The sequence below is a fragment of the Natrix helvetica genome (assembly GCF_964273705.1).
Source record: "Natrix helvetica genome assembly, chromosome: 3".
NCBI lineage: Eukaryota > Metazoa > Chordata > Lepidosauria > Squamata > Natricidae > Natrix > Natrix helvetica.
Window position 1 is genome coordinate 131,957,583 of NC_138549.1, and position 17,160 is coordinate 131,974,742.

The 17,160-nt window shown below is 42.3% G+C and overlaps 1 long non-coding RNA gene across 1 annotated transcript in view; it reads right to left on the reverse strand.

Moving 5' to 3' along the window:
- Positions 1-386: 386 nt before the first annotated feature.
- LOC309390057 overlaps positions 387-17,160 on the reverse strand; it is a 37,669-nt gene continuing 20,895 nt past the window's right edge. The window contains exons 4-7 of the long non-coding RNA XR_014175060.1: positions 15,993-16,088; positions 13,796-13,997; positions 2,672-2,769; positions 387-717 (exon numbers count right to left, since the gene is read on the reverse strand). This is a non-coding gene — a long non-coding RNA (uncharacterized lncRNA). The remainder of the gene's footprint in view (positions 718-2,671; positions 2,770-13,795; positions 13,998-15,992; positions 16,089-17,160) is intronic.

A 17,160-nucleotide genomic window follows, 5' to 3' on the forward strand; every position in this document is an offset into this window, starting at 1 on the left:
GGTTGAGTCTCCATTCATCGTTTTTTTCCTGCACAGTTATGAAAAAGGAATGTTGTGCATTCCTTTTGTCCTGTAGTCAACCAGGATTAAACCATGAATTATCCTGAGACACATAGTCGCCATTTTGATATGCTGGATAATGTGCAAACAATCTGCTTTATTGGAGCAATGTAAAAACCTTGTAAATATGATATGAGACTAAATTATTTTTCTTGACAATTCTATGTATTAAGCATGTTAAATTACAACACGGGAAAAAAATGCTTCAACAGAATGCTAGGGACCACATTGAAATGAACTCTATAAACTGAATTTATTAATTAAAATGTAAAAATCATAGTTGTACATGATCATAACAAGATTCCCCAATCTATCATGTAATAAAACTATCCTGGATTAAGAAGGCTGTTCAGAATGCATCATTTATTTCTGATGCTCACAAAAATATGATTACCGCAGGGACAAAATTGGTATATTTTTTCATCTCATATCTTTTTTTTTTGTTTATTCAGTTGCCCAGTTTTACTGCTTCCCCCCTTCCACATATCAATTCAATTCTGTGAAACTTTCTCATTTTTGATATTTATCATTCCTGTCCTTTCTTGATGCAGTGTTCCATGATGTCATGTTTGCAGTCTCTTCATCCGATAAATAAACATAAATTAATCTGTCTCTTTCAATGTCATGGCCGCTGACAAATTGACTTGCATTTGGCATCTAGGGAAAAAACAAAACATTTCCTATTTCAATCAATGTCTATTGTGATTTTTCAGTTTGTAGCTGAAGAAATTTCATGAATGTAAATAAGAGTTTTTGCCTATGGCTCCTTATCTATTGTGAAAATAAGTTTATACATATTCTATGCAAACTCCCTCTTCAAGCATAATGAAACTTACTTCTGAGTAAGACAAGAATAGAACTGAATTGTTAACACCCTTCTAGAAAGCAACACAAACACACCTTGCAAAATTGACATAGGAAGTAATATTAAAAATAAGTGGCACAATTTACATTGGAATATGTTGGAAAAAGTGCTAAGGATAACATGGAGCAAAGTTAGGCTTATTCCTGTATGTTTTAGGCAAAATTGGTTATGTATGTAACTTGGTACTATTTTTAATGTAAAGAAAAAGTATAATATGACAATAAGCAGTGGTGGGATTCAGCCAGTTCGCACCTATTCAGGGGAACCGGTTGTTAACTTTCTAAGCAGTTCGGAGAACCAGTTGTTGGAAGAAATCTCATTTTGTTTTTTTCCCCATTTTACAGGGCTAATCCTGCAAGGAAGGCAGGAAGAAAACATTCTGTTGTTGTTTCTAGCCTAATCTTTATTGCCCTGCTTACAGAAACTGCCTCTCTGGTTAACCCTTATTACATTGTAACAGCTAAGGTGAAGCGCCCGTGAGTAATGTTGAGTTGGGCACACCCACCCAGTCACATGACCACCGAGCTCCGCCTACCCAGATGGACATTAGGGCAGAGAACTGGTTGTTAAATTATTTGAATCCCACCACTGACAATAAGTAAACGCCATTTTGAGGCAAATAGTAGCCCTTTTACAACAATTGTTCAGATTACCTGCTCATTAATGCTTAAAGGCACTGGTGGCTTTTGTTTGTAAATTTTAAAGCAAATTTTCATCTCCAAACACTTTTTTTCTTCCCCCTTTTGTGTCGCCATCTAAATCTGGCAGCTGTGAAATATTAATTGTCTCATTTGAGGCTTGTCATAACTGTCAGAAAACATCAAGCTGGCTTTCACTGGGAGCAAAGCCATTTCAAAACACGATACTGAGATCACCTCTTGCATCTAGGGAAGAAGTCTTTGGCTTCCTTTGGAACTTTCATGTGCCATGGAATGTGGCCTGGGAAAAGCATAGGAGGGAAAGGAGGCATATAATCAGGGCTGCCATCAAAAGCTACACGATGCCGGTGTAATAACCCCAGAGGGAGTCTTCTTCTGCTAGGCACCTATCACAGAGCAAATGTTTCTGTTTATTCTGTTTTCTCTCCAGCCAGATTTCTGAAAGCGCAATCCAACATTACAATGACAGCTGATGAGCTCTGAGAGCTTCAGACATTGTCAACAGCCAGGTACAGAGATACGACAGTGAGATATTTCTGGCCAAAGTCAGAGTGATGGGAACAAAAATACTGATCCAACTTGACCTTGCAGGAATGTCAAATAACATTTGCACGTCAGAGATGTGCCATTTGGGAAAAGTACCAAGCAAAGTGGCTTTGCTTCAAAGCTCCTATGACCTGCATGTCCAGCTCTATGTGATATGGCGCCGAGTTGAATTATGTTGACATGAATAATGAAATCTGAGAAAACTAGTTGGTCAGTTGATATGTGTGTTCTGAAAAATAAGGCACACAAGTTTATTTTTGTATTGCAATATAACAAGCAAATAAATAAATGAAATGAAATGAAACCAAGTTGTTCCCTCCAGCTGAATATTCCTGTTTTTATTGTTTTACTTCATTAGGAGAACAGCACTTTTTATGGGTATTATTATTCTTATATTATTTGACATGCCTATTTGACCAATTTCTTGTTGATAGGTAATTTGCAATCCCCAAAGTCGAGTGGATAACCTGACCTAAAATAACTGAAGTAACATATATATTTAAAATAAAAATAATAAAATAGTTTTTTTTAAAAAGCCCACCAGTGATGTCAATCTTCTTAGCTCAATAGGGCTTGTCTTCCAGGATGTAGGCAGGTACAAAGAAGGCCCAGTCTTAAATTGCTGACAGATGTTAATTTCTAAGAATAAAAAAAATATAGCCAGTTCAATCCTCATTTTCTCAATATCTGCCAGATGGAGATTATTCATGGAATAACTTACATTTTTCAAGTTTTATGAGTTAACACATGGATATTTCAAAGTCTAAGCAAAGGAAAGAATATCGGAACAAAGAAATTAAAAGTTAGGACTATGGCAAATCAGAATAGTTGCAGCTGGATTATTGTTTGTACACTGACAGGGATTTTGAATCACACAGCTCTTTAAAAAAACTGGCCTAGAATAATTGTCTTATGTAATTACTATAGGGTTTCTTTGTTTCTATTCCAACCTTTTTTTAGTAGAAAAAAAAAGAAACAATGCTATGAAAATACATGCAACCTTTGGTACAAGAAGAGCTTGTGATAAAGAACATTGGGTAAAAAAATGTATTATGAAAAATTATCAGGAGAGAAGGAGGTATCCTACAGGATAATGAACCATCAAGATATCAAAGAAAATAGGGAAAATTAAACTGGAGAGATGTAGAAGAGTTTCCTGTCTGTCCTCCCTTGTCTTGTCTAGAACAGGGGTCTCCAACCTTGGCAACTCTAAGACTTGTGGACTTCAACTCCCAGAATTCCTCAGCCAACAAAGCAAAGCTGGCTGAGGAATTCCGGGCACTGAAGTCCACAAATTTTAAGGTTGGAGACCCCTGGTTGGTGCCAAGGTTGGAGACCCCTGGTTGGTGCCAAGGTTGGAGACCCCTGGTTGGTGCCAAGGTTGGAGACCCCTGGTCTAGAAGATTGAAAGAAATATTCCAAGTACCTGGAATCTACCTGGAAATTTGGAGAAAAGAAATGAGATCCAAAGACAGAGATCCAGTGGGGAGCAGGCAAAAAAAGGCCATGAGACAGGCTCATCAGATCAGTCAGAGGGAAAAGAACAGCAGGACAAGGCACTCCAAGTTATCAAGAGACAGAAGGGAGAAATTTTTAAAAAGTAAAGCTATGAGGATCAATGAGGATTAAATGACTGCACGAGAGAAGATAAAAAAAGAATCTGAAGCAGGAGCACAATATAGTTTGGAAGTGTAAGGGTTTAGCATATGCCTCTCCCAAATGGCCAATCAGCCTAAATAGCAGCACTAGGATCAAATATAATTCCTTCCACTCATTGCCTCTTTTGTATATAAAAAAGTGATTCCTTACAATAACTGTCCTAAGGTTAAACTAATAAGGCGGGTTTAAAGGTACAAAAGGATTCTCTAACGTTAATTTTAGATGAATTAGAAAAAGGGATTTCAGCTGGCCTTACTATACAATCCCATTATTTTAAATGTTTAATTTTTATAGTTAATTGAAATAAAATTAATAATGGACCTTTCCCCTGTTCATAAATAAGAGGTAGCATTCTTTTATTAAGTTGAGTTTCCCAGTGAGGGCTTAGAGGGATTTATCCCTTTTTTGCCAAGTCTGACCCTGGGGGGACTATCCAAAGTGCCAATTTTGTTTAAAGGAAGCAAGAGGAGCTGGACAAAGTCCAGCAGAGCCTTTGAAATAAATGAGGTCCTGAACCCAGGAGGTCCCAAGTTAATAGAGGACTAAAACAGGCATACGTCCATCTAGATTATTGGAGGAAATCTTACTGTCTCCCCCTCTTTTGCAGAATTGCTGCCTGCCTGATTTTAGAGTCAGTGGCAGTTGTGACTGGAGGTCAATGGAAAGGACCTTGGTTTCTCTGCATCTCCTGCTGAGTTTCAAAACTGCTGATAGGATTGTCATTTGGCTATTCTAACCAGAAGGGAAAACAGGTGTCAGATTAAAGCAATTTGTAGTAAAGTACAGCAAATGGAGTAACTTTTGTAAACTTCTTATTTGTGTAAGCAGCAAAGTTTTTCCAAGACTTGTAGGTGAGAAAGAGAACAGGAAAATGGCCATATGTGCAGCTTAAAGAGAGATGGATGCTGAGGATCATTCCACCAGAGTGGAGAGTCAAAAGGATTTTCTCCCACAAAGCAAAGGAACATTAGTCGGCACACTGAAAATCCTATTATTGGAACCTGTGGAGTGGAAAATAATAGTGTGCATGTGCTGGAGGTTATCACAGCTAGCCTTGAAGTGGCAGGGATAAAGTAAATGCAGTCTCAGTGGAAGGAAACCAAACCGTCAGTGGTTGCTTCCCTCCTTCAAAGTAGTGTCTACACTAATTGCGTAAGAGCACACATTGCGCACAACCTGGGGATAAGAATTGATTCAGCAGTGACTTAGGGGAGTGTTATTAAAATGGGATAAAGCAAATTTAAGACTGGAAAATAGGAAAACTAAGACATATCCAAATGAACAGATTCTTTAATCCAAACACTGAAAGTGGTTAAAATATTGTACTGGAAGGAAAGAGTGTGCCACCCTAAAATCAATGAGGCAGCTGATACAGCTCGGTTGTTGAAAACTATGGCATAAATTACAGAGTAGGAGAAAGAGCAACAAAAAAAAAACATACAAAATCAGGTGAATAAACAGGGGATTTACGGGTATCATAAGAATTGTTTTTTAAAAAATATTTCATTAATTGATTATAGATAAATCACTATATGCAGAAAGATCTATAATAATTTTGTACTTTAGGAGTTTAGAACTTCTGTCACTTCAAAATCTACACCAAGCTTTTTTTTGGGTGTGTGTGTTGAGAACAAAAAATATAAAACCTAACTGGAGATAGAATTAATTTAATTTAATTTAATTTTTAATTTAATTTAATGCTTCTAGACCGCCCCCTCTCCCGAAAGGGACTCGGGGCGGTGTACAGTTCATACAAAATATAACAAGATACAATAAAATTAAATATGTACAGTTGACAGTTGACATGGAGGAGGTTAAAATGCCGTTAAAAGAACTGTACAAAGCAGATATAAAATAAATTCAAACCCTTAAAAACAAATACAGTGAATTAAAAAACCCCTAAAATAACCAGATATAATACGTTTGCCAGGAGGGACAGTTGAATTATGCCAGGCCTGCTAATCGGAACAGGTGAGTCTTCAGTTTTTGCCGGAAGGAGCGGAGGTCAGAAGTGGTTCTAATGTCGGGGGGGAGGTCATTCCAGAGGGTTGGGCCCATCACAGAGAAGGCCCTACTCCTCGGTGTCACCCGCCGGCATTGTCCAGTGGATGGCACCAGGAGAAGTCCCTCCCTGTGTGAGCGTATTGGCCGCAGGGATGTATGTGGGAGGATGCGATCCCGCAAGTAACTAGGTCCCGTGCCATGGAGCGCTTTAAAGATGGTAATCAGCACCTTGAAACGCACCCGGAAAACCACAGGTAGCCAATGCAGCTCGTGCAGGAGAGGTGTTACGTGGGAGTACCTCGTACTCCCCATCACAGCCCGCGCGGCTGCATTCTGAACTAACTGCAGTCTCCGGGCACGTCCCAAGGGCAGCCCCATGTAGAGAGCGTTGCAGTAATCCAGGCGGGACGTCACCAGCGCATGAGTGACCGTGCGTAGGGCATCCCGGTCCAGTAGTGGGCGCAATTGGCGCACCAGGCGAACCTGGTGGAACGCCCCCCTTGCCACGGCTGCCACATGGTCATCCATTGACAGCCGGGCATCAAGGAGGACGCCCAAATTGCGCGCCCGATCCACAGGGGGCAATTGCTCACCCCCTATGGCCAGCGATGGGATCAGCTGGCTGAACCGAGGTGCCGGTAGCCACAGCCACTCAGTCTTGGAGGGGTTGAGTTTAAGTCTGTTGTCCCCCATCCAGACCCCGACGGCCTCCAAACACCGGGACATCACTTCGACAGCCTCGTTGGGGTGGTTTGGAGTTGAAATATACAGCTGAGTATCATCAGCGTAGAGATAATACTCAACCCCAAAACCACGGATGATCTCACCCAGCGGCTTCACATATGTGTTGAACAGGAGAGGCGAGAGGACCGACCCCTGTGGCACCCCACAAGTGAGTGGCCTCGGGGTCGACCTCTGTCCCCCTGTCAACACACATTGCCTCCGGTCGGAGAGGTAGGAGCCGAACCACCGCAAAACGGTACCTCCGACTCCTATCCCCTCCAACCGGCGCAATAGGATACCATGGTCGATGGTATCAAAAGCCGCCGAGAGGTCTAATAGGACCAGGATAGAGGAACAACCTCTATCTCTGGCCCTCCAGAGATCATCAACCAACGCGACCAAGGCTGTCTCTGTGCTGTGCCCAGGTCGGAAGCCGGACTGGCGTGAGTCTAGATACTCGGATTCGTCAAGGTGTCATGGAAACTGCTGGGCCACCACATTCTCAACAACCTTCGCTAGAAACGGAAGGTTGGAGACTGGACGATAGTTAGCTAGCTCCATTGGGTCGAGTGAGGGCCTCTTAAGTAAGGGCCTCACCACCGCCTCTTTCAAGGCGGTTGGTAAGGATCCCTCACCCAATGAGGCATTCACCAGGCCCAGAAGCCAGCCTCGTGTCACCTCCCAAGATGCCAGTACCAACCAGGAGGGACACGGGCCCATTAAACATGTGGTGGGTCGCAGCCGTCCACGCAACCTATCTAAATCCTCGGGGGCAACCGAATCAAACTCCTCCCAGGATGGTCTCACAAGACTCGCTGTTGGCGGCCCGTCTGGTCCACTGAGTGGGGCCCATCCGCTCCGGATCTGAGCGACTTTGTCCTGCAGATATTCCCCAAATTCCTCTGCTCTGCCCTGTAAGGGTGCCCCCCGCGTCCTCTGTGACAAGAGGGAGCGGGTCACCCTAAACAGGGCGGCAGGGTGGTTATCCGCGGACGCAATAAGGGTGGCGCAATATCTACGTTTGGCTGCCCTTAATGCCACCAGGTAGGTCCGCAAGTAGGATCTTACCTGTGTTCGATCAGATTCGGAGCGTGAGGACCTCCACCTGCTCTCTAGACGTCTCCTGTGGCGCTTCATCACCCTCAGCTCCTTGGTATACCAAGGAGCCCGGGTGGGTCGCTGCCGCAGGAGAGGTCGCAAAGGCACAACCCGGTCCAAGGCCCCAGCCGCTGCCCTATTCCAGGCGGCCGCTAGGTCCTCCGACCGAGCGCGGGTCAGGGCTACAGGTAATGGCCCAAGCTCCGTCTGGAACCTATCCGGCTCCATCAGGCCCTTGGGGCGGTACCAGCGTGGACTGTCTGGTCCCGCCTCCTCGCGGTGGGGGGTAGCGCCAGGGAAGTCAAGCTGGAGACATGAGTGATCTGACCATGACAGGGGTGTAACATTAAAATCCCCTCTACCCAGATCACTCGTCCACTGCTCAGATACAAAAACAAGGTCCAATGTGTGGCCTCCTTCGTGTGTGGGGCCCTGAATTAACTGGGTCAGGCCCATGGCTGTCATGGAAGCCATGAACTCCCGAGCTACCTCAGACGCTGCTCCCGTCGACGGCAGGTTGAAATCCCCCATAACCATAAGCCTGGGGATCTCAACCGCCGTCTCCGAGATCAGCTCGAGGAGCTCGGGCAGGGCTGCTGATGTATAGCGAGGAGCCAAGTATACAATCAGCAAACCCAACTGCCTCCGTGGGCCCCATTTCACACCAAGGGACTCACACCCGGATATCTGAGGAACAGTGAACTCCCTCGGCTCTAGACCTTCCGGTATAACTACCGCCACCCCACCACCCTTACCCAGGGCCCGAGGCTGATGGAATGCATGGAAACCTGGTGGGCACATTTCCACGAGGGGTAAACCACCCTCGTGGCCCAACCAGGTTTCCGTTATCCCTGCAAGGTCTAGCTCCTCCTCAGAGATCAACTCATTAATGAGGGGGGCCTTGTTGGTTACGGACCTTGCATTGCAAAGCATCAGCCGTAGGCCCGGGCTCTGTAGTTCCTGGCCACCTAGGTTGCGGGGGTTGGTGCAAACGACCGGGCATAGCCAACAACCACGGTCTCCCAACCGACCTTGTGATCTTCTCTTGTCCTCGCATCCCCCCCTCCCCGCGACCGTTGTAATCGAACAACCCTCTATTGGAATCACTTGTTCCCTCTCCCCCCCGCTCCGCTCACTTCCTTCCCGGACTCACCTGTCCATCTGGCACTGGCACTGGCGCCTCTCCCGGCCTGGTTATCACACCCCCCCTCCCTGGAAACCCTTAATAACAATAAAAAACTTCTGGATAAAAAGCCCCTCAGCCTCCGTTTCTTCCACCTCTTGGGGTTCACAAACCCGTCATCAAGGCAGGCCCTTGAGAGAGCCAAGGGCCATACCTGCGAGAGAGGGGCCTCCCGCAGGCGGAGCAGGTCCAGCCTCGAATAAATAGTTCGTTAAAAGTCCAATGGAATCAGGGTGCTAATAAAGGTTGATAGAAAGTTGATAAAAGTTCATAAAAGTTGATGGCTAATGAATCGGGGTCTTAGAGAGAGGAAGGAGATGTTAAAATATTTAGATAGAGAAGAAGGGGGTGGGAATGATAAAACGACGAAGGTGACCACAAGGTAAGAGATTGTTCAAGATGTTCAATGTTCCATGGCAGGGTGACCCAAAAGTGGGAGGTTATTCGCGCTGGTTCAGGGTGGTTCCTTCCTAGAGGTCCACAGAGACTTACAGTTAGAGTTTGGTGTCCCCTGCTGTCGTTGACAGGGCCTGGGGGGGGCATAGGGGCGTTGGGAGCAGCCAGGGTATGATGGAAAAAACAGCAGAAGTCCAGGCAATGGCGACCTTCCTTTCCCTCACCCGCCGCCATAGCCACCTCTAATTGGTCTCTCCCGGCTAACTCACCAAGTCCTAGCCATATCTTGTTCTCCTTATTCTCCCCCCCGGTCTTAGGTTAGTTGCCAGCAGTAATGCAAATCTCTTGCAAGTCTCTTGCGCCTCAAACCTCACACCCATCTGTCCTTTTTTGGTTGTTGTTATTTTGTTGTTATTTTGTTGTTATTCTCCCCAGCGCTGTTCATGCCAGTATCTTTCACCTTGCACTTGCTGCGTTCCGCTCCGTGCTGCTGTTCCGCTCCGTGTTGCTGTTATCGCTGTAGCCACCATTGCAGCCCCGCCTTCTCCTCGCTCCAAACAGCCTTCCTTCTATTTCTATTTCAGCGCTCTCCGCGCTCTCCGCCAGACTCCGGACTCCTCCGACCACCCTGGCAGCCCAAAATGGGCTCGAAACAAGCCAGGGTGGGCAGGCTATCAAACCCTCGGGCCTCCGATGGCATGAGGCCCGGTAGCAGCCCTAATCCATCGGGGGAGCTCCGCGGCGTTCTCCGGAGCTCAGGAGGCGACCGCCATCACCGGAAGCTCCTCCTCCTCAATTAAATTAAATTAAATTCAGGACCTCATTTATTTCAAAGGCTCTGCTGGACTTTGTCCAGCTCCTCTTGCTTCCTTTAAACAAAATTGGCACTTTGGATAGTCCCCCCAGGGTCAGACTTGGCAAAAAAGGGATAAATCCCTCTAAGCCCTCACTGGGAAACTCAACTTAATAAAAGAATGCTACCTCTTATTTATGAACAGGGGAAAGGTCCATTATTAATTTTATTTCAATTAACTATAAAAATTAAACATTTAAAATAATGGGATTGTATAGTAAGGCCAGCTGAAATCCCTTTTTCTAGTTCATCTAAAATTAACATTAGAGAATCCTTTTGTACCTTTAAACCCGCCTTATTAGTTTAACCTTAGGACAGTTATTGTAAGGAATCACTTTTTTATATACAAAAGAGGCAATGAGTGGAAGGAATTAAATTTGATGGAGTTTCAGATGTTTTAAGAGAATCAGTAGATACTATAAGCTTTAAGTCACAATTTCCACATAACACTCTAGATCCATGATGGTAAACCTATAGCACGCATACCACAGGTGGCACACAGAGCCCTCTCAGAGCTCAACTCCAGGGTGCATGTGCGTGCACCTCCCGCTGGCTAGTTGATTTTCAGGTCTCTGCTGCACATGTGCAGGGGGCAGGGCAGATGTGGGAGATGCATGTGCACGCATGGGGGGTGCATGTGGGGGAGTGCAGCAACCCCCTGCGGCCTGTTTTTGGTCCCAGGAGGCTGCAGGGAGGCCTACTAGGCACAAAATGGGGCCTGGGGGGGTGTACAGGCATGTGGGAGGGGGAGCACAGGGGGTCACACATGCACGTGCAGGGGTGGGTGCGTCATGTCACACTGCATTATGGGTATGGGCACACACGATTTTGGCACACGATGACAAAAAGGTTAGCCATCACTGCTCCAGATTTTCAATTTAAAAAATGGCTCCATCATCTTTTGGCCTTCTTGGTGCTTCAAGGGGGACACCTGTGCCAGGGTGATGATGTCAAATGAACATTCATCTCCATGGCTTTTTAAGACCTGGTAATATCTATCAGTTAAGTTTCAGTTAATAAGTAGAATCTGGTCTCTTCTATTCATTCTGCTCCATGGGGTTGTAAATAGATAATTCCATAGTATTTTCAAGAAAATTGAAGACATAGAAAATAAAATTCTCTAGACCACAGTAGGAAGTTAAATTCTTAAGTAGAGGAATTTAATTTGCATTGTTATAAGAGAATAATTCTTTTTACTATTTACCCTTGGTATTTTCTCCTGAAAGTTTACTTAAATCCACTATTTCCTTATTGCAGGCTAAGCATGATTACAATGTAAAGCTATTTATTAATGCTACAGTTTAAGAAGTTCATACATTCCTAAATTAGAGGGAAATTAGCAAATACTGTTCCCATTGCAAATTTTAAGGCTTTAACCTACAATGGTAATGATAATCAGAAATATACAATTTTGTAGATAAGTGGGATGCTATAATTCCTTATGTTACTTATTATAGACTTGGAACATATTTATGCCACACAGGTCTGCCTAATCTTATGCGATTTTATGATGTTCTTTTATTCTTTGAAATTTCACTTTGAACTAGAAAATAACTGCAGTATAGTAAAGTATTCCTCCCCCTCCCATCCCTCCATCTGAAGCTAACTCTGTATAGGAAGATGAAGAATTTATTTTGTCATGGATACATGGATTAAGCAGATGGTAAATGCATGCATTTGTCTTGAGTGATGCTTTTCTTAGGTTCATTTGTCATGACCTAGCTACTTGCGGGATCGCATCCTCCCACACACATCCCTGCGGCCAATTCGCTCTCACAGGGAGGGGCTTCTCCTGGTGCTGTCCACTAGGCAATGCCAACAGGCGACGCCAAGGAGTAGGGCCTTCTCTGTGATGGGCCCAACCCTCTGGAATGACCTCCCCCCAACATTAGAACCACCACTGACTTCCGCTCCTTCCGACAAAAATTGAAGACTCACCTGTTCCGATTAGCAGGCCTGGCATAATTATAACTGTTACCTCCTGGCAGACATATTTTTAACTGGTTATTTTAGGGGAATTGCTTTTAAATTTAATTTATGTGATATTTTTAGGGGTTTTTAAAATTATATTTATATATACTTTACGCTGTACAGTTCTTTTTAACTTTCTTTTTAACCTCCATATTTACCTATCTACCTATTTAACAATTTTAAGTGTTCAGTTATTTAATTATATTATGATGTATTTCTTGTATGGACTGTACACCGCCCCGAGTCCCTTTTGGGAGAGGGGGCGGTCTAGAAGCACAGTAAATAAATAAATAAATAAATAAATACAGTATAGGGAGTGTTTTCTACATCAAGCCAACTCTGTCTGTTTCCTCATCATGCCAATTGTGTTTATCCCTGCCTATGAAATGAACTTTACTATAGCAATGCCATGAATTGAACACAGAAAAAAACACCCTTGATTTCTAATAGAAAAGGGATTCACTTCCCAAAATCAGAGGATGAGACTCTTGATTACTTCCTTTCATTTTGGAATAAATCAAGTGAAATGATTACCAATTCTATTGCCATACTCCTATTGCTATCCATAATCCATCCAGAAAAGTACATCATAAAATTAGCAGCAATAAATCTTTTGTTATCACACTTTAAATATTACAAATGCACAATTGCACAATTACTATTAATGGTATGATTACATTTCATCAATGGCATTGCTAATTGAGTATTCTGGCATCTGTTCTCTGGCATTTATAGTATGAAGATTCTCACTTCCTTTTGTAGAAGGTGCTGCTACATATTTTTTAACACCTAGGCAAAAAAAACACAACAACAACCAAAAAAACAAAAACAATCTAGTAGAGCAAGCAAATACTTTTCGGAGTCTCTTCTGAGACTGGGGATGAGGAAAGGGATCAGTTAGAAATTGATAAAAGCTTGTTCCAAATAGTTGACTCTTGTCATATTTGCACAATTAATAAGCAAAAAGAAACTGTAATTCAAACAACTAGCAGGAATGAATGATGACTGTTTGTAGAAAAATATTCACAGAAATTCCAATCTGCTGTTGGTTCATTTGTTTGTTACCGAAACTTCTGTGTTGAACAATTCCATTCCTCAGGTCTGTTCTTTAGAGGATTGAACAATGCAATCTGTCTTATCTTTCTCTTGAGAAAGCTGTCCTATAACTCAAATGTGGTAAACATATAGTCCAGCAAGACACTAGATTCTAAAATGAAATTGTACAAAACTGAGGACATGCAGAAAGCAATGAAATGAGACCTATTTCTCACAGTGGTTCATACCTATGCTGCTATGGGAAAGAAAGAAAGATTTTGGGGGGCTTTATTTTGGTTCCATGACTTCTGAGATATATTTAATTTAGAGAAAACATCCAAACACATATTTAATTTTAGCAAAAGACTGAAATAAAGCAACAGGAGGAAAAAGGAGAAGAGAAGGGAAGGGAAGAGACTTTATAAATGGGGAGTTCTCCAGTATGAGATAAGCTTTCAAAGATATGAGAGATCTTTAGAGGTGCATGCCAGGCAAGTTAAAGCCGGATGTGTTTCTTAGAAGAAAAGTTCTGTGAACTTGGCAATAATGATCCCGACTGGCTGCTCTGGTTGCTGAAGAGTCCAATGAATAGACTGAGAAAGTTGTCTTTTATAGGGTTTTTATTATTTACATACATGAAATATTCAGGATTCTAACATTATCTAAAAAAGGGTTGCCATAGTAACGGCAGTCATCATGAAGGGATTGTCTTTTTATACATTGTGAACACATGCATGACTTACTGGGTATAGCACAGTATGGAAGTGAAGGAGGTTATAGACAAAACAATAACAAAATAGAGTCAAGATTTTCTCTTTGAGCCTTTCCCAACCTCTCATGGATATATTAAGACTGCAGCTCCCAGGTTTTTCTCTGGTCATGCTGGACAGGAAATCTGGAAAATGCCACCTTGGGAAAGACTGGAATAAATACCAATATCAAGACCTGTAAACAAAAAACATAGACATGCAGTCTAATTTTCCTAGTTTTTCCTAGTTTTTACTTGTATTTGCATATGAAAATAATAACAATAACAATAATAACAACAACAACAACAACAACAACAACAGCACTGGGTGCTATTCCAAAAGCACTGGAATTACATTTAAAACAGTTAAAACTTGACAAAATCACCATCAGTCAAATGCAAAAAGCTGCACTGCTTGGATCCGCACGTATATTACGAAAATACGTTACGATGTCCTAGGCCCCTGGGTGGGGCCCGACTAGTAATCAATGCCAAATCCAGCGAAACAACTGGCCGCTGTGATACAATTGTATAATAATAATAACAATAATAATAATACACCATAATACACCAGACATCACACTGGTTGAGAAAAATAAGGTTACAATCATAGACATCGCAATACCAGGTGATAGCAGGGTCGGCGAGAAGGAATATGAAAAAATCGCGAAATACCAGGACTTAAAAATCGAAATCCAACGATTATGGCACAAACCAGCAGTGGTAATTCCAGTGGTAATCGGCACACTGGGTGCTATTCCAAAAGCACTGGAATTACATTTAAAACAGTTAAAAATTGACAGAATCACCATCAGTCAAATGCAAAAGGCCGCACTGCTTGGATCCGCACACAATTACGAAAATACGTTACGACGTCCTAGGCCCCTGGGTGGGGCCCGACTAGTAAGTAATGCCAAATCTGGTGAAACATCTGGTCGCTGTGATACAATTCTGTTGATGCAATAATAATAATAATAATAATAATAATAATAATAATAATAATAATAATAATAATAATAATAATCCCATTACTTCTCTTTCTCTTCATTTTTGCTCATTCGTCTATTTTATTTTTATAATCAGAAGCATACAATTGTGACAGAAGTACAAAAGGAGGCAGAGCTTGTATTGTGTTGGTATGACTCTGTTTTGGTTATTTGGCCACATTTCATCCACAAACACTGTGCGTTAAAATTTCTAAATTGTTAGGTTGTTATACTGCTGTACATATTACAATGCACCTCATGTAGTTTGGTTAAAAAGAGTACATCAAATATTCATGAATAAAAAATCTGCTTGCAAACATACCTGTAATTTGTTTATAATTCCAGTCCTCTCCAGCATATTCACTGGACATGAATTTCCAACCACAAACAAGTTTGAAAAACACCAGCTAAGGGTGAAGTAACTGGAAGAGCAGATACATAGCTAGAATCTACTCTGTGGCTTAATTTACACAGGCCGGTTGGAGATTTCTCTCCTTCCCTCCAAGTCATCATCCTTTGCCTGGAATAGAAGCTCCCCAATGGCTGGTGTGAATTATTATTTTGATGAGCCTTCCAATATATCCCCTATCCTGGGGAGCTGAGGTGTGTGCATTAGGAACTGATAGTGTTTTTAGGAAGAAACTGGTATTCAAATTTCAAAGCATTCAGTCCATGGGGTTTCTAGAATTCCATACCAAGTTTTCTTTATTGATCCTAAAACCTGCAGATGGCTCTTTCTTTCAATTCAGACATGATGTTCTTTTGGAACTTTGTGGATGCTTAATGGCTATGTACTCCCAAATCATTATTTCTTTTTCTAAAGCCCCCTCCCACTATCCAATGGTCTCACCTCACAGATCTCTGCATGACAAAAGGCATTTTTTTTATGGCTTCACACTTTTAAAACCTTAGACCCTCATGGTTCAGCCTCTCTTTTCAATACTATTCCCCTCTCTCCTTCTGCCTTTGCTCTGCTTAGCAGGTGTGAAATATTAATTGCCACACTGGGGACTGGGCATCAGTCTGCTGCATCTGACTTAAATATCATTCTCCATGGCGAGTGCAATGATTAGGGGAGGGAGGCGAAACAGAAAGGCCTTTTTAAAATAGAAAATAACTTCCCCCATGCCTCTTAATTAAGAGCCATACTTTGCTTCATACTGAGATATTTTGGCTAATTATGAAGAGGGGTACACAATTTGTCACCTCTTCTGCTTTTGTTCTGCCGTGTCTCTCAGTGACAGCATCACCAAAGTGTGATGTACTGCTCAGTCAACAGTTCCAGATGCTCCCTTGCAAATCCTGAAAAAGCAATAACAGAATAGTTAAAATCAGATTTTTTTAAAAAAAGAAGAATGTATATTTTCCCTTACAAAAACAAAATAAAACAAGTATGAGCAACACACACACACACACATACACCCCGAGCAAAAAACAACAACAACCAATGTCTATATGCTTTTACAATTAACATTTCTTTCCAGGCAACATTTAATTCACAAAAACAAAAAAGCCAACAGACATATGACTATGGTTACAAAAGTTACATGATTATAACTGGAAGAAGCAATAAAATCTCAATTCTGAAGGACAGATATAAGGAAAACTTTTATAGCATTTTACATATATGCTTACTTTGTATAAGAAAAGAAATTAGTTCATCTGTCAAGCATTTTGGGAATATTAGCTAACATTTAAATATACTGTATATTTTTTCAGCTTCCATGGTTGCCAAGGAAACCTTGAGGACACTTAAATCATGTCTGATAAAGACTGAATTTTTTTTAAAAAGTACTTGATCAAATCTGCCAGTCATGGGAAGGACTAGAAAACTGCAAGGCTAAAGCTTGCAAGGAAGGAACCAGCACTGCACATTCTCAATAGAACTACTGTGTAACTACTGTGAGCAGATGTCTCTCAAGTCAAATGTGTGGCTATGTGTGTGCTGAGAGGCAGTGTGGTGGTGGTGGTGGGGGGGGACAGCCAAACATCTATTGACTCAAAAGAGTGGGAGAAAGTGGCTTGAGATTTAAACTCTAAGGCTCACATACATATATATATGGTTAGATATCCATATATGATATGCTATATATCTATGTTATGCAGTAGACAGATCTCTGCATACATGTCTTCTTGTCCTTAGTAAAGCAACTTATCTAGCAGTGCTAAATCTGACATTTGAGTATCTAACCTCTAAAGCACAGGTATCAAACTCGCTGTGTCACATTGCCATCACGTGATGTTTCACCACGTTTTTCCCATTCAAGGAGCTGGGAAGGGCAAGGCCTGTGTGTATGTGTGATGCATCCGGCCCAATGGCTGCCAGTTTGACATCCCAAGGGAGGCTTGGGTTTCTGAGACTAGACATTGATAG